Below are 12,342 nucleotides of genomic sequence, written 5' to 3'. Positions count from 1 at the left end.
ATAATATAGACAGTGATTTCACAGTACAGGGATAATATACACAGTGATGTCACAGTATAGAGATAATACACACAGTGATGTCACAGTACTGAGATAATACACACAGTGAAGTCACAGTACAGGGTTAATATACCAAGTGTTATAACAATGCAGCAATAATATAGACAGTGATTTCACAGTACAGGGATAATATACACAGTAATGTCACAGTACATGGATAATACTCACTAAGACATCATAGTACAGAGATAATGCGCATACAAAAAGATCACTCTATACACAGTGACATCACAGCATGTGAGTAAATATAATGATGTCACAGGGAGGCATTATGATGACCCAGTTAAGTAATGGAGGCACATTTAAAGGGGTTGTCCCATCTCAAGGATCTTATCTATACTGCTAGCTTATGTGGATTTAAGACTTTTCCTAAACACATTGCTTCAGCCAAACTGCTTTATTTGGCCGCTATCTGAGGTTATTCACTTCATTGTTTACACTGCATTTCCATAACCACGGACCTGGGGATGATCTTATCTTCCCGCCCAGGACAAGTGACGTAGCTCCATGCTTTCTGGCAGAGAGGGGGGAGCTGAGTGCTCGGAGCAGCTTGTACAGTATTTCTGAGCTGTTTATCTCTGTCTCTTCCAGTTATCAGGTCGGCTAATTGAATTTTGCTGATAAGGGCTGAGACAGGGAGTCTGTTACCTCTGTATGTAACACAGACCTAAAACTGAGTTTATTGCAAGCTGACTATTGGTGCTGTAGCATGTAAATTTGGGATTCTCATCACCTATCAAATCCAGCTCTGCTACATCAGCTTCATATTGTGCATCTTGCAGTGATACTGTGCTAATTTATGTACAACCATCCCTCATTACTGACTGCAAAAATGTACTGCCATGAAGAGAGATAGCAGAGCTGGCTTTGTCTGGGAGACAGCAGTGAAACCCCGCCCACCAATTTACCGAGAAAACCTGGAAGTGAACAGAGTACACAGCCTGCAAGTTGTTGAGCAGGCGAGTTGGGAATACCCCTTTATGTGTAATCAAGTTTTATTGAGGATTTAAATACAATAATAGTGGAGAAAAAACAAGGAAAAAGGAATGAACAACAGACAAGGCACGCAAGCCTCCCCAAAACCACAGTGGGCCGGTGGAGCCACCCTGACCAACTAGGCATAGTCCACTACAAATTCGCCTACAACAAATAATGTGAGCAGTGATTCAAGGACATTGGAAGTAACATAACATTAGGAGGGAAACAAAGGGACAGAAACAAATAACAGAGAGATCCGACAAGAACACAAACAAAACAAATTTCCCCTCTGATCATCCATAGTTATATTTAATTGCACCCTAGATTTAATTGGAAAAGTGCCATTAGTTGTTACACCCATGCGTGTGACACACAAGCACCACCCACATCCTGGACCATGCTGTACATGTGCCACTCAAAACCAGGACACATGCCTTCTACTGTCAGAAAAGACCAAGTTAACCCTTCAGCCATCAGCTTCTGAGGAATATTGCAACCTGTCACTGGAACTTGAAATCCTCATGTGATGAAAATACCCTAAAGGATGAGATCATACGGAATGGACATTTTCCCTAGGGTAGTATGCCACATTTTTTCCTGAAAGCCACCTGAAATCAGGTGCTATTTTGTTGCAGCACACCTGCAGGAATCGCTACAGGTCTCCTACAGCTTTTCATCCTTTCCACAGATATGATTGACATGCTGCAGGTCACTTTATTCTGTGGGATTTAGTTGCAGCCTGTAAATGAGATGAACTTGATCCACCATGCTGCCACCGTACTAATCTGGGGGGGGGGGGTGCAACCATTTAGATGGTGCAGCAGTCCATTGGATAGTGATGGCTCTTGGGAACAGCAGCTCCAATTACTTAAATGCTTCTATTTGTTGTCCATTACTTTTGCTGTACTACATCTTCAGAGGCAGTCGGATCAGGGATATGAGTGGGGTCAGGGTACTAGATCCCCACAAAATCAAATACTGATGTGGGGAGGCCATCAGTATCAAAAATGCATTTGTGGCCAGAAAACCTCTTTTGTTGCACAAACGCAGCTTTTGCTGTGTTTTTTTGAGCCAAAGCCAAGAATTGCTACAAAAAGAATGGGAAATGTATAAGAAGTTCTTACACTTCTACCTTCTGCACAATCCACTCTCGGTTTCGGCTTAAAAAAACGTAGCAAAATCTGCAACAAAAAAGTTGCAATTCCGCAATGTGGAGACTGTAAAATAAAATGCCTAAAACTAGATTGATCTAAAACAAGGAGTACTCCCATGTCTAAATAATGTCTTTTTTCTTTAGCTTCGATCTAGGAGTGTATTATAAAATCCACATGTCAGGCGTACATTTTCTGCGGCTTTATGGTCCGTCTTTAAATCACATCCCTATCGCCCACTCACTTACACGGTGATTTTGCAAAATCCATAATATATTTCCTCCTTTCAATACTTGTGTCCTGATAGAATTGTTATCGCTTAAACAAATCTAAAGTGAGGATGAAACATACTTAAATGTGTCATTTATAGCTCTGCACTAAGACATAGAGGCTTAAAGTAGCTGCCGCGCCTTGCTATAAGAGGCCGCCGTACATTGAGCTATAGTGACTTTCTTGACACCGTTGGGTGGAAGCCATATATTAATCCAGCCTCAGGTTTTGAAAGAGGGACGTCATCCATTTTACTTTCAGAGGAAAACTTGTAAAGAATTTCAACAAACCTATGGATTGAATTAACTAATATGCGCACATAAATAACAATTTTATTGGCACTCCTCTTGATGAATATTGTGTATAATGTCCCTTAATGCATCAGTGGAATTAATTATGCAGAAATGTTTAGACAAGATGTTTTATGGCTAAAATGACATCTTGTTGACTTCTTTGCAGTTTAATACTTAGATTTTATGTTGCTTAGGTTTAATTTAAAGAAAGAATCACTGAATCGAATTTGCTGTAAGAAATTCTTGAATATTTGGTTTTAAAAAACATATTTTCCCATTTACATTGGAAGGATTTAAGACTTGTAGGTTTGTATGGATATTGTATATTATTTGCTTCATAAGAAATGATAATATGTATCTTACATGAAAGAAGAAAGGAACGCCGCACTCTAGTTAGGTGTGCTATGACTTGCTAAGTAGTGATGGACCTTCATCAGTATGACCAGTATGAAGCAATTTTTTTCGGCAGACACACCGCCCTTACCTGTGCACCTTGCTACATATCGGGATGGAATCTCAACACCTGATGAAGGTCTCTTTGCCAGGTATAGCACATCCCGATAAACGTATAATTTTAAGGCATCTAACTGGAGTACGGTGTTCTTTTCTTCTTTCTTGTATGCTAGGTAGGACCCCTACTCTTGCACCCACTAGTACAGAGTTTGCCTCATCCACTGACTGAATGGTAAGCAAACCATGTTACACACTTATCAACTTGGGAGGTGATTGGGAGTTGGGAGTTAAAGTAAGTGAGTAAATATTTTTTTTTATATAGGGTCAGGATTAAAGGGGTTTTCCCATTATCACAACCAGGTTTAAAGGGGTTGTCCAGGGAGTGGTAATTTACTCAACCAGGTCGGGTTACTGCAGATGTTGGACCTGGCGCTAATGGCCACGTCACGACCGCTGGATATTGTGATCCAAAGCAGTGTCCTCCTTGGTCACTCCGCCCTCCTCCTCCAATATCACCAGTAAGTAATTACCTATGCTATGGGAGAGCTCATAGAAGGAGGATGTGGAGCGACCAGGGAGGTTGAATGCCGTTTCAGATCACATGATCTGGGGGTCGTGACATGGCCAAAAGTTGGAACCCCCTTGTCCATCATCTGTAATAACCCGGGACAGATAAGTAAATTACTAATTCCCAGACAACCCCTTTAAATTTGTAGACAATAAAAGTTAAACATTTTTGCAAATTGTGAAGATTTTGGAAGATTTTCTCTAGCTGTTTTAGTGGTGACGTCCTTTATCTTGATCCCTTGTTGTACCAGGCAGGTGATCAGCAAGGGACACTACAAGTAGGAGAATATAACTTGGCCACAATAAGGACATCATGGACTGAGTATCTAACAAGTGCCAGATTATATAGGAGTTGTATCTTTTGGCTATTGATCAAGATGAAAAACGATCACCGCTAAGATGGTTAGAGGAAATCTCAACTTCAACTCTAAAAAACTTTTAATTATTTACAGTCCTATGAAAAAGTTTGGGCACCCCTATTAATCTTAATCATTTTTAGTTCTAAATATTTTGATGTTTGCAACAGCCATTTCAGTTTGATATATCTAATAACTGATGGACACAGTAATATTTCAGGATTGAAATGAGGTTTATTGTACTAACAGAAAATGCGCAATATGCATTAAACCAAAATTTGACCGGTGCAAAAATATGGGCACCTCAACAGAAAAGTGACATTAATATTTAGTACATCCTCCTTTTGCAAAGATAACAGCCTCTAGTCGCTTCCTGTAGCTTTTAATCAGTTCCTGGATCCTGGATGAAGGTATTTTGGACCATTTCTTTCTACAAAACAATTCAAGTTCAGTTAAGTTTGATGTTCGCCGAACATGGACAGCCCACTCTCAAATGATCTGAAAACAAAGATTGTTCAACATAGTTGTTCAGGGGAAGGATACAAAACGTTGTCTCAGAGATTTAACCTGTCAGTTTCCACTGTGAGGAACATAGTAAGGAAATGGAAGACCACAGGGACAGTTCTTGTTAAGCCCAGAAGTGGCAGGCCAAGAAAAATATCAGAAAGGCAGAGAAGAAGAATGGTGAGAACAGTCAAGGACAATCCACAGACCACCTCCAAAGAGCTGTAGCATCATCTTGCTGCAGATGGTGTCACTGTGCATCGGTCAACTATATAGCGCACTTTGCACAAATAGAAGCTGTATGGGAGAGTGATGAGAAAGAAGCCGTTTCTGCACGTACGCCACAAATAGAGTTGCCTGAGGTATGAAAAAGCACATTTGGACAAGGCAGCTTCATTTTGGAAACAAAAATTGAGTTGTTTGGTTATAAAAAAAGGGGTTATGCATGGCGTCCAAAAAGAAACAGCATTCCAAGAAAAACACATGCTACCCACTGTAAAATTTGGTGGAGGTTCCATCATGCTTTGGGGCTGTGTGGCCAATGCCGGCATCGGGAATCTTGTTAAAGTTGAGGGTCGCATGGATTCCACTCAGTATCAGCAGATTCTTGAGAATAATGTTCAAGAATCAGTGACGAAGTTGAAGTTACGCCGGGGATGGATATTTCAGCAAGACAATGATCCAAAACACCGCTCCAAATCCTCAGGCATTCATGCAGAGGAACAATTACAATGTTCTGGAATGGCCATCCCAGTCCCCAGACCTGAATATCATTGAACATCTGTGGGATGATTTGAAGCGGGCTGTCCATGCTCGGCGACCATCTAACTTAACTGAACTTGAATTGTTTGTCCAAAATACCTTTATCCAGGATCCAGGAACTGATTAAAAGCTACAGGAAGCGACTAGAGGCTGTTATCTTTGCAAAAGGAGGATGTACTAAATATTAATGTCACTTTTCTGTTGAGGTGCCCATACTTTTGCACCGGTCAAATTTTGGTTTAATGCATATTGCGCATTTTCTGTTAGTACAATAAACCTCATTTCAATCCTGAAATATTACTGTGTCCATCAGTTATTAGATATATCAAACTGAAATGGCTGTTGCAAATACCAAAATATTTAGAACTAAAAATGATTAAGATTAATAGGGGTGCCCAAACTTTTTCATAGGACTGTATATTTGCAAAAAATGTTTAACTTTTAATTGTCTACAAATTTAAATGTGGTTATGTTTGTGGGAAAATCCCTTTAAGGGTGAGATCCCCATCTTAGTTTTATTTTGCCACTGTATCCTGTATACACCATTTAGCCATAAATATCTGGAGACCATAGTGAACTGGCGACAGGGTTACAGATACCCAAGGCACGTGGAATGAAGGATAGCCCATCTAGTTCAATGTCACATAAGAGCCAATGTAGCACAAATTACTGACTATAAAATGGAGTAACACTGGCTGTGTATGGGGATGTGCAGTCAGGGATCCCATTCTGATCCTTATTCATTGCAAAAACGTCCTACAAAGGGTAAGTGAGAAATGGGCCATGGAGAAGGTGGAAGAATGTTATGGCGGATCAGTATATTGATCAATGATATTTCCTTGTGCTTCATCCTTTTACAGAGCCCTTGAAAGGTAAGTAAATAATTTTTATTTCTACACAACTCTGCCAACCCCTACAACAGATATCAAAATGGCAGCCCTGTCCAACTTTTTGTTGGATTCGTGTGAGGCGAAGCTCAAAAATTTGTGTTTCAATAGAAAGCTACATTTTTTGAAAATTTTTAATGAACCCATTCATCATAAACTGTTTCGCCCATCACTACTACGCCCCATCCCTTTTCATACACAAACACAATTTGCTCAGTTCTGTATATAAGTGATCTGAATGGAGGAAAGGAAGTAAGTTGGCGCTAGACACCATCGAAAAGCAATAGGTATGTATAATTCAACATGCTTGATCCATCTTTTCCCTGACATCATCTGTCAAGGAAAAGTCTCGAAGTCAGTGGTGTAACTAGGAATGGCAGGGCCCCGTGGCGAACCTTTGACATGGCCCCCCCCCCGACCGACGACCTTGACCGACCCCCTCCTACACATTCCTGCGCACTCTATTATGCCCCATAGTGGCCCCTGCACACAGTATTATGTACCTTAGTGGCCCCTGTAAACACTATTATGTCCCTCAGTGGCCCCTCCGCACAGTATTATCCCCCATAGTGGCCCCTACACACAGTATTATCCCCCATAGTGGCCCCTGCACACAGTATTATGCCCCATAGTGGCCCCTGCACACAGTATTATCCCCCATAGTGGCCCCTGCACACAGTATTATCCCCCATAGTGGCCCCTGCACACAGTATTATCCCCCATAGTGGCCGCTACACACAGTATTATGCCCCATAATGAACACCCATAAACAATTATTATACCCTGGGGTCTTTTCAGACCCCAGAGTATAATAATCGGAGACCCAGGGGGAGAAAAACATTTTAAAAAATTCTGTTACTCACCTATCTCTCGGCTCCTACGCTGTCGGCCTCCGAAGTAGTCGATCTTCAATGACGTAAGACGTCACATGACCCGGGACGCAGGCCCGGCTCATGTGACGTCGGACGACTAGGCCGAAGCCTGCACGGATCGTGGAGAGGTAAGTAACAGTGTTTTTTATGTTTCTTACCTCTCCCGGTCTGCCAATCATTATACTCGGGGGTCCGAAAAGACCCCCGAGTATAATGATAGCAGCGGTAGTGGCTGTCACCGGGCCCCTAATGTCCCAGGCCCTGTGGCAGCTGCCTCTGCTGCTATGGCGGTAGTTACGCCACTGCTCGAAGTCCTTATAAATATCAGGTTTAGTCCGTGTCAAGCTAATGTGTATGGCCAACTTTAACATGGAAAATGATCATGTGAACCAGTCCATGTGCGAGCATTTCATCTACTAGTGACAACATGTGGTGAAGAAGGCAAATAAGATTATTCAGGTGCGGATAGGTACACACTAAAAAATGTCTGCCTAGTTTTATATAGGTGACCCAAGATAAATGAAATGACCCAAATTCACTGGTATATAGAAAAGGCTATGCAATCAGAAAAAAGTAAATACAATTGGTCGTGTAGATTTATGGGGCTTCCCAGTTGTTTAAGTGATTTGTATGATTATTATATTGCCGTGGGTAATATCGTAAAAGCAATTCAATTTCTGTATCAAAAATTTAAGTAGATTAAGGTGAAAAGAGATCAAGGGGCAGTGACCTCTTAAATGTATAACATGACTTTGAGAATTACGGAATATACTGCACATTGCAAGCTCGCTGCTCAGGGTGAACCAGCCATCACTAAGGAGATCCGGAGCTTATGAGATGATAAAGGCTGGAAAGTTTATATAAGTTTATGCAATAAATGATGATAAACCTTGGACCTCGTGCATAGCCTTATATTGGAGAATGAAAGACAATAAGGAATTTATTACATTTTGTAGAAAAACACATTTCAATGCTAATAGAGTTTATTTTTTGGCCCTAATTTTTTTTTATCATCGGCATATTCTGAATAATTTTATGAAGATTAAATTAACTCACATCCGTTCCTATTTCCCCGGTCTACTTAATGCATAAATGAAACTTCCAGCAGATGTGGTTGTGAAATCTACAGTAAGCCTGGGATAAACACATCTATCCTAAGATACAATGGAAATAATATAAGGGCAGACTAGATGGGCCATGTGGTCTTCTGCTACCAATGTTATTATGTAGTGGATTGAATACTACTAGAGATGACTGAACAGTAAAATGTTCGAGGTTCGATATTCGTTTCGAGTTGCCCCTCAATATTCGACTACTCGAATCGAATATCGAACCCTATTATAGTCTATGGGGGGAAAATGCTCGTTTCAGGGGTAGGCAACGTTCGATCAAATTATACTTACCAAGTCCACGAGTGAGGGTCGGGCTGGATCCTTCGAGCAGTCTTCTCCGTGCAGCGTCCCCGCAGCATCTTCCGGCTCTGAATTCACTCTGCCAGGCATCGGGCCTGGGCAGAGCCGACTGCGCATGCCCGCACTACAAGCGGACATGCGCAGTCGGCTCTGCCCAGGCCCGATGCCTGGCAGAGTGAATGAAGAGCCGGAAGACGCCACGGGGATGCTGCACGGAGAAGACTTCTAAAGGTAGGAGAAGAACCAGCGTTGATTGGCTGACTGTATAGCATTCGGCAAATCAATGCTGGTTCTGCATTCGAACAGCGAGTGGTACTCGATCGAGTACGAGTATTTCGAATACCGTAGTATTCGATCGAATACCTACTCGATCGAGTACTACTCGCTCATCTCTAGATACTACAAATACATTACGGAACGGCAGAAATTCCTGGGAGCTATACACATCAAAAGGTTCTACATCCATGATACAAAAAGACAAGTACATAAACATACACCCTCGGAGAGATAACCTAGCCTGCAAGGGTTTAAAGTCTATAAGGGAATGGAGAAGAAGACAATAGGTGAGGATAGAACTTGTTCAGATGGTACTGTAGTGGCAGTAGGGTTATTGAAGGTTGAAGAGGTGGCTTTTCTGGTTGGTTTTGAAGGTTACTATTGTGGCTAACAGTCTGATATATTGGGTAGTGAGTTCTAGAGTACAGGACATGCAAGGGAGAAATCTTGGAGATGGCTGTGTGAAAGGAAGATTAGAGGAAAGCAAAGGAGGTCTTGTGAGGTCTGTCTGAGATTGTCTGTAGGGAGGTGGAAAAATGATTTATCAATTTTCTCCATTTTGAGTTTTGGAAGGTGTAAAGGGATAAGAAGGAGGATAAAAGGCTTATATACACTCTACAACTCTGGTTACCAGAGAAATTATGTCTGCTACAGAGAGGTATAACATCATCAGCATAAAAGTGGTACTGATAGCCATGGGACGCTATGTGATGTCTCGGCCAAAAGCCTTGAGATGTATGTTTGGTGGTGAATGAAGAGATCCAAGAGAAGACCAAGTCTGTAATACCAATGGACTAGCGAGTAGATAGCAGGAATGAGTGGTCAGCCATGTCAAAGACAGAGGAAAGTTCTAGAAGGAGGCGCACAGAGTAGAGTTGTTTGGTTTCGGCATCGGTAGATCTTTACTGTCTTTAGTTAGGGTTGTTTTAGGAAAGTGGTAGAGTTGGAAGTCAGACTGTAGATGTAGAGAAAATGTCGAATGGAGGGATGTTCAAGGTGGACTCGTTATTTTGAGGCAAAAATGGAGCCACAGCTGAGTAGCGAGGAAAGGTCAAGAGATGAGATGAAGAGGTTGAAGAGGTGTGTCAAGACTTGGATGAGAACAGTAGTAGGGTTAGGGATGAAGTGCAATTGGATTTGATCAAGTGCACTGGTGGTAAGGTGCAATTTACATAGTAGTCTGGAGAGCTATTCATTGGTAAGTTTAGGGGTTTTTTCATGTGGAAATTTTCCATGGTATTTCAGTGTTGTAGACACCCCTTCTGCATGCATGGGATTTGGATTGCCATTGGATGTGTTGTTCATTTCAGCGCAAGATAGACAGTGAAATCCCCATCAAATCCAGTATAAACATAGCCATAGATCACATCTACTGCTCAGGTACTTAGTAGAATTGTATCACCACATATACTGTATTTATGGCATATTCAATCAGGGATAACTGTTGACCACCAAAAATCCTAAAACCGAGACGCAGTTCTGAGCCCCTATTTTTACATTCTTCTCCCAGTTTTGTCCATGTTTGGTTTCCCTGAGAAACACCAAAATATTCTCCCATAGACTGTAATGAGCTGATATGGTGTGTCTCAAATAAAGCTGAATGGAGACAATGTATTATTGGTTATACCCCACAAGGAAACATCCTGCGGCTATGTTATAAGTGTATGTGGTGGGAAACTTGTTTCAACTATTCTTCTTACACTGTTGATATATAATATATATGACTATCTGATGATATCCCTCTTTAAGTTTTGATGACATTTTAATTAAAGGGGTTTTCCAGAGTTAGAAAAACAAGGATTCTTTCTGCTAAAAGCAGCACCACACTTGTTTGTAGGTTGTATGTGGTATTACAGCCATGCCGCATTAACTTAAAGAGGTTGCACCATTAAAGACACTTATCCCCAATTTGCAGGATAGGTGATAAGTGTCAGATCTCTGGGGACCCTACAATGGTCAGAAGAACAGGGGACCAAAAATCCTCCTGAAGGCTCTGTGAATGGAGCACCGGTGTGCTTGTGTGATCGGCACTCCATTTACATCTATGGGACTGTCAGACATTGCAGTCCTGGTGACCTTATAGAAGAGAGTGGAGTGCTGGTCACTGAAGTACACTGTGGTTTCATTCACAACCCCTTATTATGGACAGTCCCTTTAATTTTGGTTCCTGGTTAGAAATGTAATCTCTACATTACCCAGAAGGATTCGGAACATTTCTTAAATAGAAATTAAAGGTTGTCCTTAACTTTTCTAACATATTGGTAGAATAATTAAAGCAAACATTACATTAGGTTATTAAGTACACGCTCCTTGATGAATATTGTTTGTCTACCTTATAGATGATTGCCTGATATATAGATCCAATTTAATGGAAACCACCGTGCAGTGTCCTTGTGTGAGCTATTACAAATAAATAGTGGCCAGTTAAAGCTAAAAGTAGAAATTAGACAAAGATAAATTAGGTAAATGTTACAGTTCTAGCATTAACAAGTTATAAATCGATCACGATACTTCCTGTAATGAAACATAATCAGGCCACTGAAGAGGGAGGTGAAGGAGGGAGCAATAGAAACTCTGGAGAGACTTGCTAATTAACCCTGCTGTTCTGTTCACATTTGCTATACACTTGTACTGTTCCCGGGTCAATATGACCCGACCTATTAATTCTTGATTTTTAGCTACTCTAATTGTTTTATTTGAATACTTTTTTCATTGAAATACTGTATGTGAACATGTTTGGTCATAAACAAAAGAAAAATTTAAATTCAAACTTATTTTTTTTTTTTTTTTTTCATAAAAAAGTTACACAGGCTTTTTGCAATTATCTTCGATTGTTGACACTCTGCACACAAATAAAGAAGTTTTACATTACTATTACTAAAACATGAAATTTATCTTTTTGAAAACAAATTTTATAAATCAGCAAATGAAAAATCATAAAAACATAAAAAACTGAACATGTTCATGCGTTTTTACACTGAGCACAATAATAAGACACATGTCCTTTACACAGATATTTTGAACATCCAGCACATGTCAGATTAGTCTTATTGTCACAGGAAAATGGACAGAAGCTCCATCTCTTCCTTTTTTTGCTGGTAGCTGTGCTGGTGGAGGCCGTGGATGTGAAGTCTCTTTCTTGAGCATGCTGGACACTTTTTACAATGGCTGCTGCTCCCTCACTTCTGGGGGTCACTTTTCTGCTCTCAATATATGGCCTCGCCAGGGATTTTCCCAATTCCTCAAGAAATCTTCTTTTATGCAGCTTATTCCGGTTCCAATCGGGGTCGATTTCTCTCCATAAGACAAATGCATTGTATGCAGAAACGTCCAGTATGTTATAAAATAAAATCATTGGCCACCGATTGGTTTTGCGTTTGCATGTATATGTTGATATTGCTTGGTCTAAAGCAGGGGTCCTCAAACTTTTCAACAGTGGGCCAGAGGCAGAGCAGGTCGCACAGACATCAGGAGCGGTGCCCTCCAATAGATAAAGTGAAG

The sequence above is a fragment of the Leptodactylus fuscus genome, chromosome 4, assembly GCF_031893055.1.
Source record: "Leptodactylus fuscus isolate aLepFus1 chromosome 4, aLepFus1.hap2, whole genome shotgun sequence".
NCBI lineage: Eukaryota > Metazoa > Chordata > Amphibia > Anura > Leptodactylidae > Leptodactylus > Leptodactylus fuscus.
Note: the sequence above shows the minus strand (reverse complement) of the source record.